Genomic DNA, 22978 nt, shown 5'->3' with positions numbered 1-22978 from the left:
TCTCTCTTAAACAATCTCGAGGAGGGATTGTTGTCCCGAACAATATGGTCCTCGCCGGGACCAACCGCGCGCACACCGCGTCGCGTCCCTTTGGAAATGTCATATCAATTTTCATCTAAATGGGCCTCTTTCTACTATACTTAAGGAAACGGTACCGAAACCGCATTTGCATATTCCGTACGTGAATCAAATGAACCCACGATTAAACTTTCTTCGCAGACACTCACTCCTACTTTAAAATAAATAAAACAAAAATACTCAAAACCAAAAACAAAAAAACCGATTTGAATTTTATTAGTTTCTGATTTATTACAAAAAATTATTATTCCCTCCGCACGGATCCACTAAACACAATAACTTTGGTAGTCACTCATTGAAAATAAATAAAAACTCCAGGTGTTAACTCTTGCTGTATAGACGTGTTAATATTCATGAAAGCGTTTGCACGCCGCGGTCCGCCCATGCAAAGCAACTCCAATTGTAATAAATGTGAGAAAAGAGAAGCTCGACGCGCGAAAATAAAAAAGAAATCAATAAATCACGGAGCCCTTATCGGCTCGGCGAGAAAAGTTATTTCCGTCCAGATTATTCGAATGAATGTACTTACCCGGTGCGGCATAATTCGCCTTCGGAATGCCGCGCGCCAGGCAGTGGCGGCGCGCAGAAGAACGGGGGAAGCCGCAGGGGCAGCGAAACTGTCAGGCTCCGGACAAAGTGTCCATTGGGGCGGAAGCAACTTTGATCTCGAGGCGAAATTGCAATTTTCAAACGGTCACCGCAACGCACCGGCCCGAATATTATATCGGAGGGAGGCATTATGGGATATTTAATTTCGAATTTTCTATTTGACCCCATCGAGGCATTCAGCGAGAGGAAATTTCTTATCTTCAAAAATTTTAAACTCCCTCTCACCTTACCCAGGTTATTCACGTTTACATTATATATCATAAATCCATACATTTGATATACAGGGTGATTTATTAGCTCACCATCAAACTTTGACATATGATAGCTAATTCAATTACCAAATCCTATTTCAATTATTTACGAAATTATAACACTTTAAAGTTTTAATTTTTATATCATAATTAACTGCTACATTTTTTTTAAAACACATAAATATTACAAATATTGTTCAAAATAGCCTCCTTCTGCTAGAATACATGCTTCACAACGATGAATTAAAGAGTTCTTCAGCCGAATTAAAATATCTGGTTGATTTCTTATTTCAGTAGCAGCCATTTGTCTTCTGTTTAATAAGTGTTCTCGTGTGTTAATTTCCACTTGATACGCAATTTGTTTCATTTGACCCCATAAGTAGAAATCCAATGGATTAAGGTCGGGCGATCTAGGTGGACAAGCAAGTGGACCATTATTACCAATCCACTTGTTTGGAAAATATTGGTTTAACCACTCGATATAGTTCTAGGTCTAGTGTTAGTTCTAGTTTTACTTCAATAAAAGTATACAACAATCTAACGCTGAATAACAACTGAAACTAGAACTAACACTAGCATTGGAACTAACACTAGACCTAGAACTAGAAACATTCGCGTTTAGCCGTCTTAACCTTCCGGCACTCGCGCCAAGTCACCTAGACCCAGTGGATAACTAGCGCTCTCTATTTTAGTAAGTGGAGGGGATATCTAAAATTATTTTTTTGCTGTTAATATTTTTGACAAAAATTTACAATTTTGGTAATATAGTATAATATCACAATAACAACCCATAATATAATCATATTTACTTACAGTATTGCGGTATGAGTTATAAAAAGGAACAAGAACGTCTATGGAAACAAATCGCACATGAGACATGAGACTAGTGAAGAAGAAGACCCAATAGATACTGAATCGAAAACAAAAGTCAATTTAGGAGAAAGACAGGAAACTTCAGGTACAGAATAAGACGCAGATTCATCAGAAGATGATACTGAACCTAAAAACAAAAAAAAAGAGTACCTTCCTTCATTGGAAAGGACAAGAAAACCATCTGGCGGAAACACATTGTTTCTAAAAGTAATGTCAGAATACGACGCTGCAATATTGTAACTACTTTTTTCTGGTGTTAGGCGCTGTGCTAAAAATGCTAAAACTGTTATAGAAACCGGGTATATTTTTATTTCTGACAGTATGCTGGAAGAAATTGTTGAATATACAAACCTGTCAATCGAATCAAATGCTTACAAATTTTCAAGGACCAGAGATTCAAAACCCGATCGTATCGAAATAAAAGCTTTATTAAGTTTACTTTACCTGGCTGGTACATTACGAAGTAGTCGTCTAAATGTAAACGAGTTATGGGACAGAAAAGGTTTGGGTATTGAAAGATTCACCATGTCAAGAGAGAGATTCTTATTTTTACTAAGAAATCAACAAAAAACAGACTCGTGAAGAAAGAAAAGCTGTTGACAAGTTAGCTGCATTTAGAGAGTTTGTAAATAATTGTGTTTCTAACTGTCGCAGTGCTATACGATAAGTATGTTTGCTATAGTCGATAAACAGTTATCAGCATTCCGGGGAAGGTGTTCCTTATATGATTTGAAGATATTTGCCCTTGTAGATGCAAAAATGTTTTATTTACAAAATCTGGAAGTTTATGTTGGTAAACAACCAGAGGAGGCCTACGCTGTTGCCAATGATAGCTGCAGTATCGTTCGACGACTTCTCGCTCCCATTTTAGGAACAGGTCGAAATGTAACAGTCGACAATTAATTTACTTCATTTCCACTGATCTCAACATTACTGAAAGAATATAAATTGACTTGTGTAGGAACTGTCAGAAAAAACAAAGCAGGGCTTGAGTTTTCTTGAGTTTACACAAACAAAATCTTGTGTTGAGGGATCCAGTATGTTTGGTTACCACGAAAGCGTAAGAACAAAAATGTTATTCTTGCGTAAAGTATGTTTTGTGTTGTCATTTTCTACCAGTATTTTATCTTTATGTTCAGAACATTTTTTATCGTAAATATATCGGTAGTTCTCAACATCTTTAATTAATTTTCCATCGAATTCACTTATTTTGTTGGCGCAGAAATAAACAACAGTTGAGGTTAGGTTAGAACACGCTATTTAGACCGGCCGATCATTGGATACAGCTGATTAAGGACATCTTGCGCATGTGTGACGCTGTAAATTTAGAAAAGTTGACAAACTTTATGTTTACAGCTAAATCTTACAGCTTTGTATAAACGATACATTGGGTTTCGATAGATTTAACTCTTACAGCTAAATTTTTAAATTTAAATTTACAGCTAAATCGTCTGTATAAACCCGGCTTTACAACTCCACTAAAGGAGGAGTTGATGTAAATGATAACTTGTGTGCTACATACGACGTCGCCAGAAATATTAGGCGATGGCCTATGGTAATTTTGTACCATTTAATGAATATTGCTGGAATTAATGCTCAAATAATCTATGCTGCAAATAACAATTCATATCCAAGAAGAAGACTGTTTCTCAGGGATCTCTCATTGGCTTTGACGGAGGTTCATATCAAACGTCGTTCACAATTAACCACAACTCGGGTAATACCACGAGTTTATCTATGAACATGACATAGAGCAACTTGTAAAATTCCTTCTCATCTTACTTAAGTTATACATGCTTATATCATATATCATAAATCCATACAACTTTGGATACTATATATATTTTATCGTTTTTATTTTTGATCGAACTCCTCGATGTCTGAGTAAGAACAATACTAGAAAATTAATCCTAACCGTTTTCTTTGCCCCCCATTAACAAGACGATTGGGACGATGCATCGTCCGGGCGAGCCAAAAGAAAATGAATTAGTTTTGGAGACCCCGAATGGGCGAGAGAAAGAGAACAGTATCGGTCAAGCGAGAGAGAACCCAATTAGTTTTAACGAAGTTGGTACTTGTGTACTTCGAACAACTCTAATGAAAGAAAACAACGGGACGGGGTTGGCGTCGCTATGGAGTAGCGTCGCGTCGGTGCCGCCGCCACTGGCTCCACTGTCCCACCAAATGCGAAAAACTTCACTTATTAAGAATGTTATAAGTATAAGATATTAGCGGCGTGACGGTGCCACCGGCAGCAGCAATATATATTAAGAAAATAGGATAGTTAAGAAAATTGGCGAAGAAGTTATGGTTGGGTTATTAGATTTAGCCCGAGATCGAGCCCTCTACGGCACACTTTAAAATTACTTTCTGATGTAAAAGTTTTTCAAGAGTTTTTAATCGGTTTAGTTATAATGTTGTATTGTGTTTCATAAGACTTGCTCTTCAATGTATAAATTGAAGTAGGTAACAAAGTTTTTACACTCACAACAAAAAAAATCGTAATAATTTAAATTACCACTCATCTCGTTGAATCATCATCGCCGTTATGGTATCTTTAAAAAGAATCGACGGTTTTAATTGGATTTAATTAGCATTCAAACGTGGATTGAGGACACTAGAAACGACAGCACTTGCTTTGACAAATCAAGTGATGGCCCGATTGTAAGTGTCCTCATCTTAAAGCTTTGAAGGCGAGACGTATCTCGAATTTTCCGACTTTCTCAAATCCAAATTAGTATCGTATTAAACGCAACTCTGTGCCAATTTTCATTCTCTCTGTGTCAATTTGAACTTGATGCAATCTTGTTGGGAGATGATGAAAGCATTGAATCTGTGCATAATTGCCATTAATTGAAGGCGCTATTACAATCAACGGTTATACGGCCGGCATTGATTGCCTACAATGGGTATATGAAGCACATTCCTCGATTGCTGTGACTCAAGCTTTGATTGCGGTTAATTGCTAATTAGATCGGCCCAGACAGTTGATGGTAATTACGTCTCGTCGAAAGTTAAATTTAGACAATTCTCTTGATTATTTCGAATAAGGGTTTGAATTTTTTTAAGCCCAGTAATTCACGGTATGGCATATGTCTGGGCTATTACCGCTATTAGTTATTTCCACACGTCCTACACGAAGTGATTCGATCCGCTCACCGTATGGAGTGAACCGGACTTTGGGCACGTGTGCATACCTGACCCTATACCAACCGTACCAGATACCATCACACCATCTACTCCTCCTTCCATTCAACAGGGATGGGTCGAGGTGAATCAGTTATTGATATCTAAAGATTTACCAACAAGTTAAACTTTTGGGTTGAGAAACAAATAGTGTACAAAAACAGTTAAAGATTTTAAAGTTTGGATGATCATACTTTTTTAAAGTTAATTAATCGATGTGATTTGGTTAGAATGTTATTGTGAATTCTAAAGCCGTTCCTGCAGCTTTTGCACCTCCTCCCCCTTCCGACCGTCGCGATCGCGCTCGCAACTCATTGTTGGTCTCAGACCAAACACCCGAGGCGCATTCACCTCGCGGGTCACACCTACGACAAGAGAGTTGAGGATCCTTACCGAGCCCCTCTTATAGAGAAGAGGAAGATGCTGATCTATGAGAGGGTTCATTTGATGCACTTAATGAGTCCTTATGGTAAATATTCATTGTAACTGGTTTCGTTGACTAATGTTTTCTTTCAAAATAGAAATCGAAACTTGAACTTATCATATAACATCTTAGTGGAATCTTTGTAAAATCTTACAGGTTGGAGGAAGGGGTTGGGTGGTATTTTTAGCGAATGCACAAATGCAGGGATAATGAATAGCATGAAATCGCGAACAATAAGGGTGCGTTTCTGATGTGCGCGCGTAGTTTCCGTTCATATATCGTCCGGGTGTCATAAAGCTCTCGCTGCGAGCAGCCGACGTAGTACGACCACACACTTATACTCTCCCAGCTTGCGAAAAACTCGCCGTCTTTATCGCCCGCGAGGTGTTATAAATTTCAGTGCGGCCCCGGATTAGTTTAATTGGTGGCCCGACTTAATCTGACTTGAATAGTTTATTGCAGACCGTTTATAATGCGCGCACGCAGTGCGTCTCTCGCTTCGAGACATGTTACCAGCATCTCTTACACTCTGAATACCAAGATAATAAAAAAATTTCCAATCGCCATAATTGATGTAACACAAAAATAAATTTGTTATTGATCTGAAGTGATAAATGAAGTTTCGTGGAGGTCAAGCATTTCATGGGGTTGGTATATTTGATATACAGAGGTTTTTTATAAGTAGATTTTAAATACTTCTTCTGAAGGTGTCAAAGCAGACATGGACCGGATCCGTCTTGAGATTCTTCGAGTAAAAATCGCCCCCCGCGTGTCACTGGGGTCCTTACCTGGACGCGCGCGTCAATGAAAAAGACTAATTGTGCTTGTATAATTCGAGGTGGACGAGTGACGGACGCCTCTTGCGTCTGGGGGGTCGCCGATAGCATCGGCAATCGGCGCATTGATGCCGAGTCATCGTGCCGGGCCCGTCGCTGCCCGTCACGGGCCAAGCATGGCCCGCGAGCCCTCCGCCCGAGGTGCTTCATTATAATCACGGCCCGAGATTACGATTGTGACAGATGTTTGGATTCTATCTTATCTCCGATTTCTTAATTGTAATATACAAATAAATCTCCGTGTCAAAAAACGCACGGTTTAAAATTAAACGGCCATTGTGTCGTCCTTCGTACTCCGGGACCATCTTAAGATCTGATACGAATTCTCTCTTTCTCTTCTCTTTACATTGCCTTATCCAAATTCCACGATTATGATTTTTGATGAAATCATATTATAGATGAAAGGATTAATATTAGAAACGGTGTCTATTTGAATTTAGTATAAATACAATGGGGATTGTATTATTGGCAGCTCATCGTCACCTGGGTATCTTCAACCGTCCGAAGGTAATATAATTTCCGATCTGCCACTTTAACAAAACGTTCTCAGTCGACGAACAGTGCTCCCCGCTTTATTGGCCAATAAATTACGAGCGCAGTGAATGAAATCATTCGTTCGCGCAGTAAAACCTCGCAGTATAAAACGTCGTCGTCGGGATTAGCATAGACGCCCGTCTTTCTCTGTACACTTCTCGAAATGATTTTATTGCGATAACGAACCAACACTCACTCCGGTCGAAGATCCATTAATCCGTGCGGGCGAGAGATAAATGGTCGAGAGTAGGGCTAATTGAAAAAGAAAAACGATTTATGCAAATGAGTCTCGAGGTTTGACGGTGATGGTCAGCTATTTAGAGGAAGGCGAAGCCGTGTCATATCGGACCAACGGCCACGTGAAATAATTTAATTTAGCCGAATGATTAACAGATGCCCAGATCGAGATGATACAACGACTCGTGTTGAGCAGGTACGACTCCGGAGCTGAAGAGGTGCGTTCAAGACGACTACGACGACGGCAATCGAGGACCGTGTTTTAGGCTGTCCGATCTGCCATGACTCAGCGCTCAATTAATTATGGAACTGGCCATAGACGGTCAGTGGTAAACAAGGGTGTACTTATGAGTGGCCTTAATGAATTCTATTCATAGAATACCTCTACATAGTTTCTTCTTTTATTTATTTGTTCTTTTAAAAGAAGTTAAACTATATAGGGGACAACGCCAACTCTTTGACTTGGCTGCCAGTACAGAAATTTAATTGAAGAACTAAAAGGTCCTGAAGGGTCCGCGGTAACATTCTCGGTCTCGTTAACCGCGAAACGTACCGGAGGCACTTGAAGGAGCGAAACTGTTGGCTCGTTAGCTTTTATCCGGTTCATTAAAAAGTCGCGCCTAAGAAACGCGATTCGGAAGGGAACAAACAACCGTGGAAGCGCATGCTAAGTGTGGTCCGTGACAGCTTGTTAGTTTGCGCAGAGATTAGCTCCGGAGATGGGAGAACAATGCTCAGGGCATGAAGGAGGCCGGCTTCAACTTCTCTCTTCTTTCTTTATTTTCTCTTTTCGTTTTCTTCTCCTTCGGCCCGTTCCGTATAACCCACCTGGCCTCTGCCCAGTTCTTAATTACAAGAACACGTGATCAATCTGACCCTCTCACCTATGCACGACTCGTTCAATGTTTATATTACCTTGTGCGCGTTCCAAGATCAGTTACTTCCAATTGTTCCTGGATGGCGATGCTCGCTTTCGGCCCGCCGGACTCTCTACACACATTTGAATTGCTAAGGAGGTGGCGATGATGTCCTGTCATTTGCATGATAACATTGCCGTGCGGAATATTAATTAGAACGTGAGCGGTAACCGGCCGATAATATTCCCGGTAACGCCGATGCTAAAGGCCCAATGATCATCAACTTGACTCTTGTCTTTTTCCTTCTTCTTATTTTTTCACTCGCTTATTTTACCATCGAATGAGATGGATGGAACAAAAAATATACTTTCATTACTCGTAACCATACACTTGAGGTTTTTCCAATAAGAGGACGGTAAAATTTGCGTTGTACGTCGTTGTATATTAATTATCTTTTACACCTAAAACGGGTTTTTCTCAGGATGTAAAGTAATGGGGATTGATACCATCTTGGGTGTTTGATTTATTAAGACGATATTTGTAAATGAACTTCATCGGGTTGTCTAAGACTATAGGTTAAACAGACAAGGTGTGGCTACATCTTGGTTATTGCACACTATTCGCAATCTCTATAATGAGATATCGTCTTGTTATATCACGACTGATATTATAGCGTTATTATTGAGAAGATATTTTGATATTTCAAATATTTCTAACAATCAAAATGTATTAAATTACATTACAAAATTACAAAATAAATTATCAAAATGTCATTATACTGTTAATAAAAATCCGAAACAATCGAGTTTTAACTTGAAGTTTAACTGGATATTTAACATTTTAAAATTATTTTACATTGTAATCCTATGTTCATCATCGTTGCTAAATAAACTGTTCAGGTGACTACAGAAAGTCATAAAAGTATAAATAGTCCTTGTTTGTAAATGTTATAACGTTTGAATACTTTGTCAGTATGACAGAATTAATTTTATTCAAATCGGTTTTCAAAATGATACTGTTGTCTAAATGCTTTCAGAATTGTATGCACTGTCAAATATTCATATAGTGAGTAATGAATTTGGTGGTTACTAATGAAGAAATCGGATACTAATGAAGAAATTATATTAGATTATAATGCCTCAGGATTCTATTGTTGTTACATCAAATGTAGTATTCATAACGAGATGGTCGAAACTGGTTGAAAATTGTGAAACAACAAGAATTATCAGTAAGAATTTATATGTTCTAGAAAATGTGTACCAACAATATTTGTAGATTGGTCTTTTGACTGCCCATATTTGGGTGAAATGAGTCACCAATCAAAGAAATGATCGATTTTTGGTGTAGTTAACTTTGCGTAATAGAACAGTTTCTGTAGTTTTCTTCAAGAGGTTATAATTGCCAATCCGAGCAATGAAACGTTAGAAAAAGACTTCATGCCATTATTACAACGCCACATACGAGTTTCAAGATTGGCATGAAATCACTTCGCATTAATCAGCGATGTTTTCAGATGGACTTTTGTTCAGATATTTTTGCCACACTGTCACACTCTCTGACAACTCACAAATACAACACAGAACAGATACCTCACATAATAAAGGTTCTGGAAAATCATTGATTTTCAAGCATTTTCATGAATAATAATACTAGACTGTACGCAGCCTGGGTTGGTATGGAATGTTTTGATCAAATAAGAATGAAACACAGCAGGAAACCTGGCATTTAGAGTGAAGAAATTACGGTGATGGTAAGACAAGACTTATTGCAATAAATACTGAGACATTTCTAATATTTACACACATAAGCCTTTTGTTGCCTGTACTGTTTTGAGATTTAGCGTTTCCAATGTGAGTTATTTTCGTTGATTATATAGTAAATTTCCTAATTTTCATTGGTCAACAAATAATTCAACCTTTCCTTAGGTTCTAAACGAACATACTTAGCAAATTAACATGGTATTTAAGTAACCATTCTTTAGATCATTTAGAGCATTTCTCTTTGATTCTGTTTTTTTTTGCTATAATACCGAGAGCAGTTAACAGGCACATTATTTCTATTAGTGGAGTGTCAGTTACCACGTTTACATCAGGAGTTTTTGTTTCTGCGACTACCGATTTTTTAATAGTGTATTACGTCGAATTTATATTGAAACATTCTAAAGGAGGTTTACTTCAAGCCACATGGATGAGACTGGGATTGTGAATAAGTTATGCTGAAAACGGTTCACTTATTACTTTGGGTATTTGAGTCTCATCCAAGTCCAACGATACTAACTGGCCAGGGAGAATGATCAAAGGTAATTTTAAAGTTTTACTAATATTTTAACCACTTTACTGGAAGTTCCCAAAAATGAGCGCAACCTGTGCTGTTTTCTTGATTACTATGATTCGTATTTGTCCCTTGGACGGCTTCGATTTATAACGATTATGAATACAACCTTTCAAAGCTGTATCTTCGTCCAGCATTATATCTACATTTCAAGTGAGTAGGATTCAAGAAAGATGTATTTGAGGATTCAAACTTTTTACCTTCTTCCTTCGTCGATCATCCTGCTCTAGATGTTACTGTGAATTAGAATTAAGATACGACAGTGAACTTGCACTAACGGCACATTATCCCTTCGAAATTGTAACATGACACCAATTCAACTGGTTTAGCTCTATTGTAACAAACTGAATAAGGCCATGTGAAAGCTGCACATCATGAAGTGTGATTCCTAAAACGTTTATTTCATGTATGACGGTGTGTTACATAATAGCTATGACAAATATGGTGTAAGTTTAGATTTTATTAATCAAATTTAGTCCAGGTTGAGAGGCTGAAGCTTCTCTTCATAGTGAGGAGCTTTTACCCTTAGCCTTTTGTCAAGACGCTGATAACAGTTATCGTTCGACAATCTCCACGAACTGTGGAAAACCTCAAACAATACTATATCCACTATCTTAAGCGCCTACTTAAGTCTCTGACTCCATATCAACTTATTCTTTGGGGGATGTCTAATAATGCCGTAACTAAGATTGTTTAACATAGTTGTAAACATTTAGAAAAAGTGGTTTTAGAGTTGAAAATTGGAAAAATCAAAAGCCATTTTATACCAACCATTGCTATTTGAAGCCGTGAATTCAAAATGTTTTGCAAACTTAAATCTTACAATTAGACAAATTTATAAAGTATGGCAGCTTTGCTGCAAATTTATCTTAAATAAAATTTATATATACATTAAAAACATTTCTCTTAGAATCCGTGCTCGTAGAGAATTTGAATGTAGTTTGAGTAATTATTGTTTGAAATAAATGTCCCGTATAAACGAATTCTTACGTATATTAGATTTTATGGTTATCTACCATGATCTAACTTAATTATATTACCAAACAATAAGTAATTTTAATTTTGTCATAAGTTATTTCTAGTATCAGAATTTTGTTGCCTTCTTTCTTCTCCTTCTTCTTCTTAATAGGGATTTCCCCTATTCTAACCGACTATTCATTATCTTATGCCCATGAATCAACTCATCGTTTGGACAATCTCCTGGTAGTCTTTTACTATGCGGATTTACTACTTTGGCGATCTTTACTAATCTCTTCTAACCCATCCTATGCATTCCATTCATTTACTTCATGATTCCACGATATTCCACGAGGCTGATTTGTGTATATATTCCACATGGCTAATCGATCTACTCAGCGTTCATGTAAGCGGAATTGGTTTCTTCTCTCAATGCATTTAAATCTGTATATTTTAACTTTTCATATTATTAAGATGGAAGTGTTAATTGCTCTTAATTGCAATATGCGTGTTTTTAAAATAGAAATGAAATAAATAAAATGAAAACTGCACTGAAATTCAAACTGAAATTATGATATACCTGTGATACTATAAAAAAGAAAATTTGAAAAGTACTCCCAATCGCTCGCTATCACAAAGCTAAATTCTATTCACTTCTTTTGAGCTCGTAAATAAACTGAAGAATCAGAATGTAACAAACATTGATACAAATAGAACAATACAAATAGACTATACGCTTATTTGGAATGTCTGGAAGAAAGAATCGTCTTGTGTTATTAGTTTCTTCAAAGCATAACCCAATCGTAAATGGGAACCAGAGGATAATCTTGCCAACTTTAATAAAATTTGACAGGTATTACAGAAAAATAATAAACTGTAGATAAATGGCAATGGGATGGTTTTAGTACGATAAAAGATAGCTTGGTGTACTTTTCTACACAAATTGTTTAAAATGAGAGGCTGGTTCGCAACTGGTTCCACTTAGATAATAGGTCTAGTATTTATAGCAATGCTAGAAGTAACCAATTAAAGCAATTAAGATTTACTCAGAGTAAACCTTTGGGTATCTTTTTGAGCGTCATGAATTCCATGCTCACTACAGCTTTTAATATTAAGGTTTTAGAATCACCGCTCTATATACGAAGATAAATATTAGTACTTTCAGTTTCACTTTCAGATTTCTTCCCCCAATCTGAAGAATCTGTTGATTATTTTCTATCTGTACAAAAGTGCAACAAAAAATATACAAAGATCTAAGAGAATTGATTAGAAAGGAAGTGTTAATTATTGATTTTCTTTATCATCCTATAAATCTTTGTGAAATCTTCTGGCAGTCTTCTTGATTTTTGAGAATTTTCCATGCCATTGTGTAATTTTGACTTCACATAAAATTTCTTTTGGTTCCTAGTTTGGAGTGACCACTTGCATTTATTGATTTAGGTAGTAAAAGTAGTTTATTTTTTTATTAAATGTAGTTTAATTTTTTTCATTATTAAATTTAATCGGTCTTTGCACCAATATATTCGCAGTTTAACCCTTTAAAATGAAATTATTAAACCCTGGAGCATTTGGCAAAGTTGTTCATTCATCCACCCGTTACTCATCAAGCATATGTAATAACGGTCCGATGAAAACGGTTCTAACCCTTTTCGAATTACCCATGAACGAGCACGGGATAGCTACTGGAATTAGTTAATACAGCGGGTGCGTTAATTGTCAATTGATATGTAAATTCGCGGGGTCGGTAAAAGCACTAATCCGCTACTCATTATTTTACGGGTTTCTCGTCCCCCGCTGTTATATTTTCGGGGGGGTCGTTGTACAGCATCTGCTGTATGCCCGCTACATAAGTCGGTGGACGTTTTGTTGGCTCGTCTTAATTACGAAAGAGTTGTTGCGTCAATAAATTACGCGCCAGGGTGAAATTCTTTGTATACGACCGATGTCGTCGTATACGAAGAAGGAGGTGAAGAAGTATTCGAGGCCCGCGATGGTGGCGATATCGGAAGAGGACACAGAGCACCTGACGGCCGTTCACTTTCTTTCATTTTTTCGCGGTAAAAATTCCTTAATGAAAACGTAATTTATGCACGAGCTGTTTAACAAATAACGTCGACGTTCGAATACGTGTTGTAACCTATCGGGATGAAATATGATCCCAATTGAAATCCCAATAACCATTTTGGAGCCGGTTAATCAAGCCCTGACTCTTTGCCCTTCGTCCTCCGTAGCTTCCACTAAACTTTCTCTTCTCTCCTCTGTGTTGTTGAAAACGTTCAACCGAATGTGGGAGAGATAATTTATGCGATTTTAACAGAGCTCTGGTAACAATGGCGCATTATCCCGAGCGCAGTAATTAGCGATCAAGTAGGTGGAAATGTGGTGCACATGCGGTGCATTCATCCGCGACAAAAGAAACAAAAAAAACTGAACCGGGTCGCGAACAAAAGGACGAGAACATCTGCCCTCTTTTCCTATATACTCTTCTTCCATCATCAAAAAATTATTCCCGACCCGTAATTACCTCCTTCGTCATTAGATCGTTTTGATGGTTTGCTTGTTTGGTAGTTTAAATGCTTTAGATAACTGCCGGATGAACGTCTTCAGTTCGACAAATCTCCCGACCGCGTAATTACCCCGTCCGTTATTCAAATACATTAATAATATGGTCTTTTATTCACGCGACTTAATAGTTTAATTGGAGTTGGTTACGCAACTTCTTAAAGAACTCCCGTGAATAACCGCGTTTATTTCCTGGGAAATCTCTTCAAGTTAGACGAACAATAGTTTATGCTAATTCGCTGTTTACTTACTTTAATTTGCGTAGTTGTGGTTTTAAAATTACAATTTTTTTTTGTTTATTTTTTTTATAAAATAAAAACGCTTAACATCTGGATCAGATTTATTTTTTTTAGATTTAAATCAGTCCCAAAAAATTAGCGAACAAAAAAATAATCATAATAAATTTTTTCATACCTAGTTAAGATTAATCTTCCTCGCTTTGTGGGCTTGATAGAACAAAAACGAACGGGAGCACCCCTATTCAAATCACAAAAGCCCCACTTTTTATTACTGTAAATACGAAGAACACCTAAACTCTCGCCCCTATTATTATATTTTTTTAGAAGTAACGATATTCAACACGCACCCCAACCGTGCAATGAAGAGTACACATCACCATAGGCCGATTTACCAAGTACGTTCCGACCAGCGTGAGGTTGCAGATTACCGACGTGAACAAAAAAAATTTATACAAGAACAGAAGAAAAAAAAAACTAAAAATCGCTTAATGACTCCCGGACTCGAACACATCTGTCATTTATATTCCAGGGTCAAAATTCTTTTGAGGCACGTGTTTAATTTTTATTCTGTTATTAATCGGTTAAATGATAAGAAAAAATAAAATTTTAAACGAATTTTTGTTTCATCAATTATAATAATGTATCTTTACTGCATATAATAAAATTTTTAACATTTACATTTCTTGTTCCTGTTGATCTCGTTCCTTTTTATATTTTTTTAACCAACCAAATTTTTCATTCTGACCACGTCCCAATGTTAATTGTCGTCCACTATGACTTGCATCACCTTGTGCGATCTCGTTAAGGTCGAAGAGTTGAGTTCTTCGAACGAGAATCGCATTGACCTATTTTTCGGCGACAAGTTGGTGGTACGCTTATGGCACCTGATGGTTGCTACTTGTTGTGGTGACACAACACCTGCGTTATTTAACAGTATTGTTAACATTTATGTTATTAACAATAAATAATTTTCGAATTTAATGTTTTAAATCCAACTGTATTTGTATTTTTTCCATTGTATTAACATTGAGTCACCTTATAGTTGTTGTGTTTTATCCTTTTTTTGTATTACCCACGCTGGGGGCCTTATAAACGCGTTAGTGGTGTGTCCGAGCCCGAACTGGTTTATGTTACGGTCTCACTCAAAATTGATAATGTAATCTAATTAAAAAAGGCCTCGGAGGACAAGACGCGGCTAATTGCCATCGCTTGTATTCGCTTGTAATTCTGTGTGTTTTAGGTTATCTGACGCGAGGGCTGCGACAATCCCCACTTTCCGCAAGCCGAGGTCCCCTATCTACACTTCTTGGTCTTTTTCTATGTAAATTATGGCCGATCGAGTCTCTGGTAGAGCACCACTCGACTATTTAAACAGCAAAAGCGGATATGTGAGGAAGGTGTGTCGCCTTATAGCCGCAACCGTGTCGATTGTGACGTCGTCAAATGGATAAGAAGAAGATTGTTATTGGTAGTACCATAATAGTACTTTGATGTCGTTGGTATTGGCGTAAAAATAAAATCTATAAATACACCAAGATTTTACATAGAAACAAATTTTTAAACAAAACCATCAAAATGTTCGTAAATTTAAAAGGATCCAATTAATACTTTAATTTACAAAATGTAATTTTCTTCGCAGATGTACTCTAGAATTGAGAATGGTTATAAGTCAAAAAGTAAACACAATTGAAGATTGTACCGACTTAAAAAGTAACGTTGGTTGAAGCGGGAGGAGGTTTAAAAGGAGCAAAAGAAGAGTTTAAGGTGCGCGAACCGTGTCGAGTGGCGGCGTTCGCGCCGTTCGCTTTCTTAATTTACATGAGTTTATTATAAATTATAGCCGTGTGTAAATAATATTTTTACGACAACGTGCGCCGCTGTTCAAATGCGGTGTTAACTGATATACTCTATTGTTCAGACAAGGTGATAAATAAATTAACCTACTCTCGCGGCAGACTCTTCGTTTTGTGTGAAATCTGGAACATAAATTTCATTAAGTGCGTTACCGGTATGGTAGCTTAAGTCCTAGTCGACCAAGAAAACGGTCAAAGAACGTTCGTTTCTCGAAGAATGAAACGATCTCGAGAAACCCATCGTATACTTGGTCCACCGGTTCTTGCAAATTTATTTTATTTGAGACCCGCTGATCTGATAAAGGAACACGGTATTGATCTGAATTGTGTATCGATGTTTTATTATGCACATTGTTGCGCCGGGTTCCATTATTTATATTATTGTTTTAGATGCGGCGTTTCGTTATTTATTGACCGCACCGTCGGATTCTTGCTGATTTCGGAATCTCAACCGCTCGCCTTTTTGTACCAGCACTGTCGTTGGTTCACAACGGTTCGAAGAAACTCCTTGCGTCTTTTTCTTCCACCCCGTGCGAGCAGTTATTAACGATTCGCGGGCACGTTAGACAAAATTCTTGTATAAAATTATAATATTTAATCGTACCTACTCTTTGTATCGATATAGAAATAAAAGAATAAAAGACTCACGGTGAACAATGGGTTGACGTGTTTCGGGTTTTAGGAAAATTAATTAGATAACATCTAATTTATCTATACACACAACCCAACAGGATTAATGTGAAATGCTTTGTCTCGACGATATGCTAAATAGTTTTCTGTTGTCTAGACTAATCAATTAAAAAAACACAATAAAAGTTAAATCTTAACTCCATAAATTTCTACTTCTTCGTGTACATAAAAAGAAATTAAATAAAATGCAAGTCATTAACATTATTTATTAACTGATTTCTTGAAATTCTTCTGTTGTTAAGGTTTTAATTAATCTTGAAAGTTCATGACAGGCCGATCTTAGAATCACATTCTAAAAGAAAATTCGAACACTTTCACGGCCGGTGTTAATAGAAATTAAACTAAAAGTAGGAATTTCCGGGTTATGCAGTGCAAACACTGTTAAAACATTGTTTAACGTTTTCGATGTCATGTTGCAACCCATTCTTCATAAAACAACTTCAAACGTTGTGAAAGTCTAATTGTTCTGCAAAACGAAATATTTTTCGATCTAAAAAAATTTATATTGAACTTTATTTTCGATATCTTAATTTGACCAATTTAATACTTCCCGGTATTTGAGGATGTCTGGACTGATCTTAATCGTTTGCAATAGGAATTGGTTGAGTTAGTTGTTGCTGTGGATTTTAATTGTTTTTTGATTCTGCAAGTATTATTAAGATTATTTAACGACATGAAATATTATGTTACAGGTATGAAACACCGTGAAGTTCCTTCAAAGAACTGCACTGCTGCTGCAAAAAAGAAAACTGCTTAGTGTATCAACTATCAGTAAAAATATTAAAGAAATGAGTTGTATTGTATAAGATACAATTAGAGTAGAATTCATGAAGTACTTGATACTACGTAAATGGGAGGACAAATGTAAATGGTTTTGAAATTAAAACCAATTTGCTAGGTTGTTTTGGAGTCGTAGACGAAAACTGAAAGTATATATTTTAAATATACCAAAGAAAAAGCCTCTTCATGAAACAATTAAGAAAGATTTGAAATTAGAATTTTAAGATCAGGTTTTATTTCCCTTTTAAAAACATTCACAGTTTTTGAAACTCTATTACACCATCTGGATGAAGAAAACAAACAACTGGTATGGGTTCATGATGGATTACATGTTATGCAAAGAAGAGAGAAAAGAAGACTGTTGGGACAATTATTAAGAAATGTTTATGCCTAACCAAAAAAGAAGTTTTATTCCTCAGCAAAGGGGATCTAAGGACGCTCTGAGATTTCCTGACCAGCCATGTGCCCCTAAAGTACCACCTCCTCCACATTGGACAAGCTGAGGATCAAACTTGTCGACTTTGCAACGACGAGTCAGAAACGGCTGAACATATACTGTATTCACCTACGATTTTATAGCTCTCTGGATTTACATTCTGAATTCAGTTATGTTTCGTATAATGAAAACTTATAGAACTGCGGCTAAAACTAAAATACAAAGACCACCACTTTATCGTTATGTTCAGTAGCTTGCGTCTTCTTCTTCTTCTTCTGATCCTTATGTGTGATGACGTCGGATAATTTTTTTCCTATTTCTCCATCCGCTTCTTCCACTACCTGCGATGCCCGGATAATTCCTTTATATCTGCTAGAGTCTTCTCTCTCTTCTTCCAAACTTCTGCTATTCTTTCCTCCCACTTCTTTCTAGGTCTTCCCCTCTTTTTCTTATCCTTATTCTTTGCATCAAATACCCTTTTTACTATTGTGTTATGTTCCATTCTAATTATGTGGGTGCACGAGTCATCTTGATCTTGATCTACTCCCGATTTTATTTTTCGTAAAAATTTCATTTCCATTGCTGTGATCTTTCCTTCTTGTTTATCTTGGAGTGTCCAAGATTGCTGCATAGAACTCATATGATGATACTTCTCCTATCTTTTGTTCCTTAATGAATATTTATATATGTCGGGTTATTTCTTGTTTCCTTTTTATTTATTATCACGATTTTACATTAATTTACGTTCAATTCTAGGCCTTTCTTTTAGTTCAAGAGCTTACAAAAGCTATTAAAGACGAGAAAATCAGCGATACACCATCATATTGGAAGGGGCCTAAAACTCTTACCTAAACCTCACCATAGTAGAGGTAAACAGCACTGTCGAATATGCAGAATTAGGTAGTATTAAACTTAACGAAAATCTTATTATTGATTCTAATAAGCATGGTAAGTCTCACACATAACAGATACATACTTTGTTTTAGCATTAATTAAAGTAATGATTACCGCTGAGCATATCTTCGATCTGAGTAAGTCTTACTCAAAGTACCCCAGAGGTAATCATAGGACTCCTAGCTGGGCACAATGAGGTAAATAGGTGAAATGATTGATACTTGCGAACAATTCTTTTTAATGTATATGTGAATAATATATCGAGAATGAACAATATATCGTAAGTGAATGTCCCACTTTAAAGGACTTAAGTATTTCAAACATCAATGATCACGCTTAAAATTAATGACACGCTACTGAGGTGCATTCTGATCTATAAAAAATCCTTAGGTTAGAGGTTAGATGATAACATAGATTTCATTTATATTTGATAAAAATTGTATTTGTTCAAAAACCAAGTTTGAATTGAGAGTGCTAATTATTTAAGTTATGAAAGGATGAAGTTATGATCAATAGCAACCTAGATGTCACTTATAAATGATGATTAATATCCATTTCTTATAGAAACGAAAGAATGTTGAGCATTACTCATTCCATTTAATTTTCTTGTTGTATGTGCGTTCATAACCTCTTTATACAATGGGAGAATCATTATAATAATAATAATAATTACATTGTAATATAATACAAATTTAATTCAAACATTAAATTGGAAAACCATGTCAATTGTATACATCGGATTTTCGGTGACAATAGCTCTCAGTCTTCTCCGGAATCTTGGAACTGGCAGGATCCTTGTACTCTCCGAAATGTGATTGTAGATCTTGATACTCTGGTACAAATCCGTCTTCTGAATCTTAGTAAGGTGCGTTTTTGGTAGCACCAGATAGCAGTTCACCTTCCCGCGTGTGTCTCGAGGATGTGATATTTCATATTTTTTGAAAAATTTAAAGTAATTCTTCCTAACCAATACGGCACATTCTAGAATATAAATTCCATACAAGGTAGGTATTCTATAGTCTTTAAAGCTTCTACAGCTATCAGTATTTTTTAGACCAAAGATTGCTCTTACACACCTCTTTTGTAGTATGAAGATTCTATCTATACCAACATTACGGCCCCAAAAGACGACTCCATATCATAGCAAGGAATGAACATATGCATAATAGGCATTTAATGCTGCTTCAATGCCAGCTGATCTGGAAATAATCCGAATAGCATATGAAAATGTCTGATATTGTCAGCAAAGAAATCAATGTGATTGGTCCAGGATCCATTTTCCAACCCAGAAACGAAATTTCTTCTACACTGGAAATCTCAGTATCCCGATACCTCGCCTTGATCTGGTCAGAGCATAAGTGATACTTAACAATTTTCGTTTTTTTGTACTTAATTTTATGTTGTGCGCTTCAAACCAATACGAAAGTTTATTCAGATCCACAGTAAGTGATTTCTGGATTTCATAATCAGTACTACACCTCGCCACGGTCGTTGTGTCATCCGCAAACATTATCGTAATGTTGTTCGTTACACGTGGTAAGTCATTCGCATATAGGAGGAACAATAAAGAGCCCAATATGGAACCCTCCAAGCTCCCTCCAAGCTAATCTTATTTCTTTTCCTGTTCACTATGGGCCACTACACATTGTAACCTCCCTGATAGAAAGTCAAGTCCTTTCAACTTGGTCAAAAGGATTAAATGATGTACACTATCAAAGGCTTTTGTAAGATCCAAGAACAATGCTGTTGTGGCCTGTTTTACATTTAATCCCAAGATAATATTTTCCAACAGTTGAAACATCGCAAGTTCGGTGGATCTTTCCTTACGAAAACCATTGTGATTCTCGTGCAATATATTATATTTGTTTAAATAATTTATAATTCTGTTGTGTACAAGTTTCTCATACATTTTTGCAAGATTCGATATGAGTGCTATTGAACGATAGTTATCACAGCAGGAGTTGACTCCTTTTTTATAGATTGGGATTATTACTGTCTTTTTCAACTAATCCGGAAAACGGCCGTCAGCAAACCTTGCAGAATGCTTTAGTACGCTCGTCGGTATTTCATCTCCACCCGTTGCCGTTGTGTTATTTAAATTATTTATTATTTGTAGGACTTCAATTTCGTCCGTTAAGTATAATGACAAAGTGTGGCCCACTGACGGTTGATAGTGAATATTTAGGTGGTGGCCAACATTGTTATCAATATTTTGACAAATCTTTATAAAATAGTCATTTATTTCCGTCAGAATATTTAAGAACTGCTCATTTGTAGCTTCAAAATCTGCTGGTTTTATACCACTTGTGATATCTTTACCTTGAAGGCGGTTTATTAGTTGGCAAGATGCTCTTGTTTTATTATTAGAATTAATAATGTAATCTGCATTCAACTGTTTTTTAGTAGTTTCAATTTCACTATATGTTTCTTTTCAATTTTTTTATTCCTGTGGCTTTCGTACATTTGTCTTTTTATTGCTGTTAGTGATATGAAATAAATTAGATTTGTAATAATATTTCTTTTCTAATAATATTCATTATCACTGTAAGACATAAGTCGTTGTAATTAATAACAAAATTTGATATGAGCTACAACTACATTTTTTGATAAACTTTTTGATGTACTTGATGCTAATATTGTCAGTATATCAGCGCCCTATAAGGATGTGAGAATGTTGAATGTATACAACAACAGATTATCGTTATTATTTTTTTGATTCATTGAGTTAAATTTAAATGTTTCATATACTGTTAAAGAAATGTAACAGTTCATTTGTCTTAAAGGGAAAGAGTCAGAAATGATTGTCGATCCTCTTCGTTCTTCTTTGAGAAAAGAGAACGGTTGGTTGGAAAAAAATTACTGCCGATTAACGTTCGGACGGATCGCGGAGAATGCGCCGCGGCGTTTAATATGTTAATGAGGATCATATTTGTTATTATTGATGATGGTATCGCTCGGAACATGCACCGTGTAATCCCACTCATCGACGCGTTCGAAGGAGACGATAGCGGCGGCAATCCCCGAGATGGAAGAAGTGTTCAACGTTAACGTACGGTGTGTTTGGGCATAAGTTATATCCGCTCACCCGGTACACTACAACGCCGGGGCTCCAAGTCCGATTCGCGCGTGTTGCCGTGTTGTCTACGGAATTTACACCTGACAATAGTTGATTTCCCGCAGCACGCCCACCTGGGTAATGAAATAATCCGCGCCACTCCTCGAAGCTGGCCGGCCCGGAGAGCAGATAGAGTTGTAATGGCCCTAAACGCCGAACAATGCACGGGCGAGGTCTCGAGACCGATCGTATTTAAGCCGTAATTAATGACGGGATAGTTAAGGGGGCCCTGTACGCCCGGTGTGCCGGACTAATTAAAAAGATAATGCGGACACGTACCCCGACACACACCAACACAAGGACCCCGAACACCAAATGAGCTCCAACCGCTTCAAGGAACGATATCTTAATGTACTCTACTCGAGAATTTATCTCTACTTGGGGATGCTTCAACAGAAGATGTTCTCAGTACTACCTTTGTAGGTGTATCAAAACAACAATACACTCATACATTACAGTTTGTAAAAGAGAACTTTTTAACCTCTAACATTCAACTTCAATAATTACCCCTCAATTAAACCCACTTAGTAGCCAACACGTACGTTGAATCAAACTTGAAACGACGCCCCAATCTAACTTGTAAATGGGGCCTCCGTTAAGTTATTCAACACGGTGTTCAGATGCGGGGGTAGATGACAACCCCGCGGGAAGAGCTCCCTTTTCCCCACCGGTAATTTATGATTTCTTCGAGCTGGCGTGACTGGAACGGTTTATTAGGACAATTATCCGGGCGCCCTAATGTTTTGCATTAATGAAAGCGTCGTCCGAACGAGAACGGAACGGGGAGGTTTGTAATTATCAGCCGCCTCCGCGACGTGATTTCCGGAGCCCCGTCATCGTAGCCCGCGATTCAATGGAGTGTGTTGCGAAATTGCCTTCTCCTCGTTCTGATGAGTTCTCTCATCGCTTAACGGCGTGTCAAAGAGATTTAACGGCCGCATTTTTGACGTCATCGTATTTGTCGAGAAGAATCCAATCAACTTTCCTTTAATTACAATCGTTAATTATACGAAAACAAGAATTCGTGCCACTTTCTATATGCTGCATTAAGACGTGTGACATAACCTGATGTATGTATATATTCTTGTTCTTCCAAAAATTGAGTTAGGCGTCAAAAGGATATTTGTTAACGTGCTTGTTCTAATTGCTCGTAAAATAATATTGACGATCTCAACACAGTTACGATCTGGGGATTTACATCCAAAAAAAAAGATCAACCGGTTTTCCAATAACTTA

General features: G+C 36.9%; 1 protein-coding gene and 1 long non-coding RNA gene across 2 annotated transcripts in view; one reads left to right on the top strand and one right to left on the bottom strand.

The window, feature by feature from the left end:
* Window positions 1-14346, bottom strand: part of LOC111414310 (sodium-coupled monocarboxylate transporter 2-like) — an 80103-nt gene extending 65757 nt beyond the window's left edge. The window contains exon 1 of the mRNA XM_071200097.1: window positions 14150-14346. The gene's annotated coding sequence lies outside the window, so the exon portion shown is untranslated. The remainder of the gene's footprint in view (window positions 1-14149) is intronic.
* An 854-nt stretch (window positions 14347-15200) lies between these two features.
* LOC139431866 (uncharacterized) lies at window positions 15201-16725 on the top strand. Its single transcript, XR_011641902.1, has 2 exons — window positions 15201-15551; window positions 15614-16725. It is a non-coding gene; the product is annotated as an uncharacterized lncRNA (long non-coding RNA).
* The last annotated feature ends 6253 nt before the right edge of the window (window positions 16726-22978 follow it).

The sequence above is a fragment of the Onthophagus taurus genome, chromosome 1 (genome assembly GCF_036711975.1).
Source record: "Onthophagus taurus isolate NC chromosome 1, IU_Otau_3.0, whole genome shotgun sequence".
Taxonomy (NCBI): domain Eukaryota; kingdom Metazoa; phylum Arthropoda; class Insecta; order Coleoptera; family Scarabaeidae; genus Onthophagus; species Onthophagus taurus.
The sequence above is the reverse complement of the archived record's forward strand: the minus strand, read 5'-3'. Positions and strand labels throughout refer to the sequence as shown.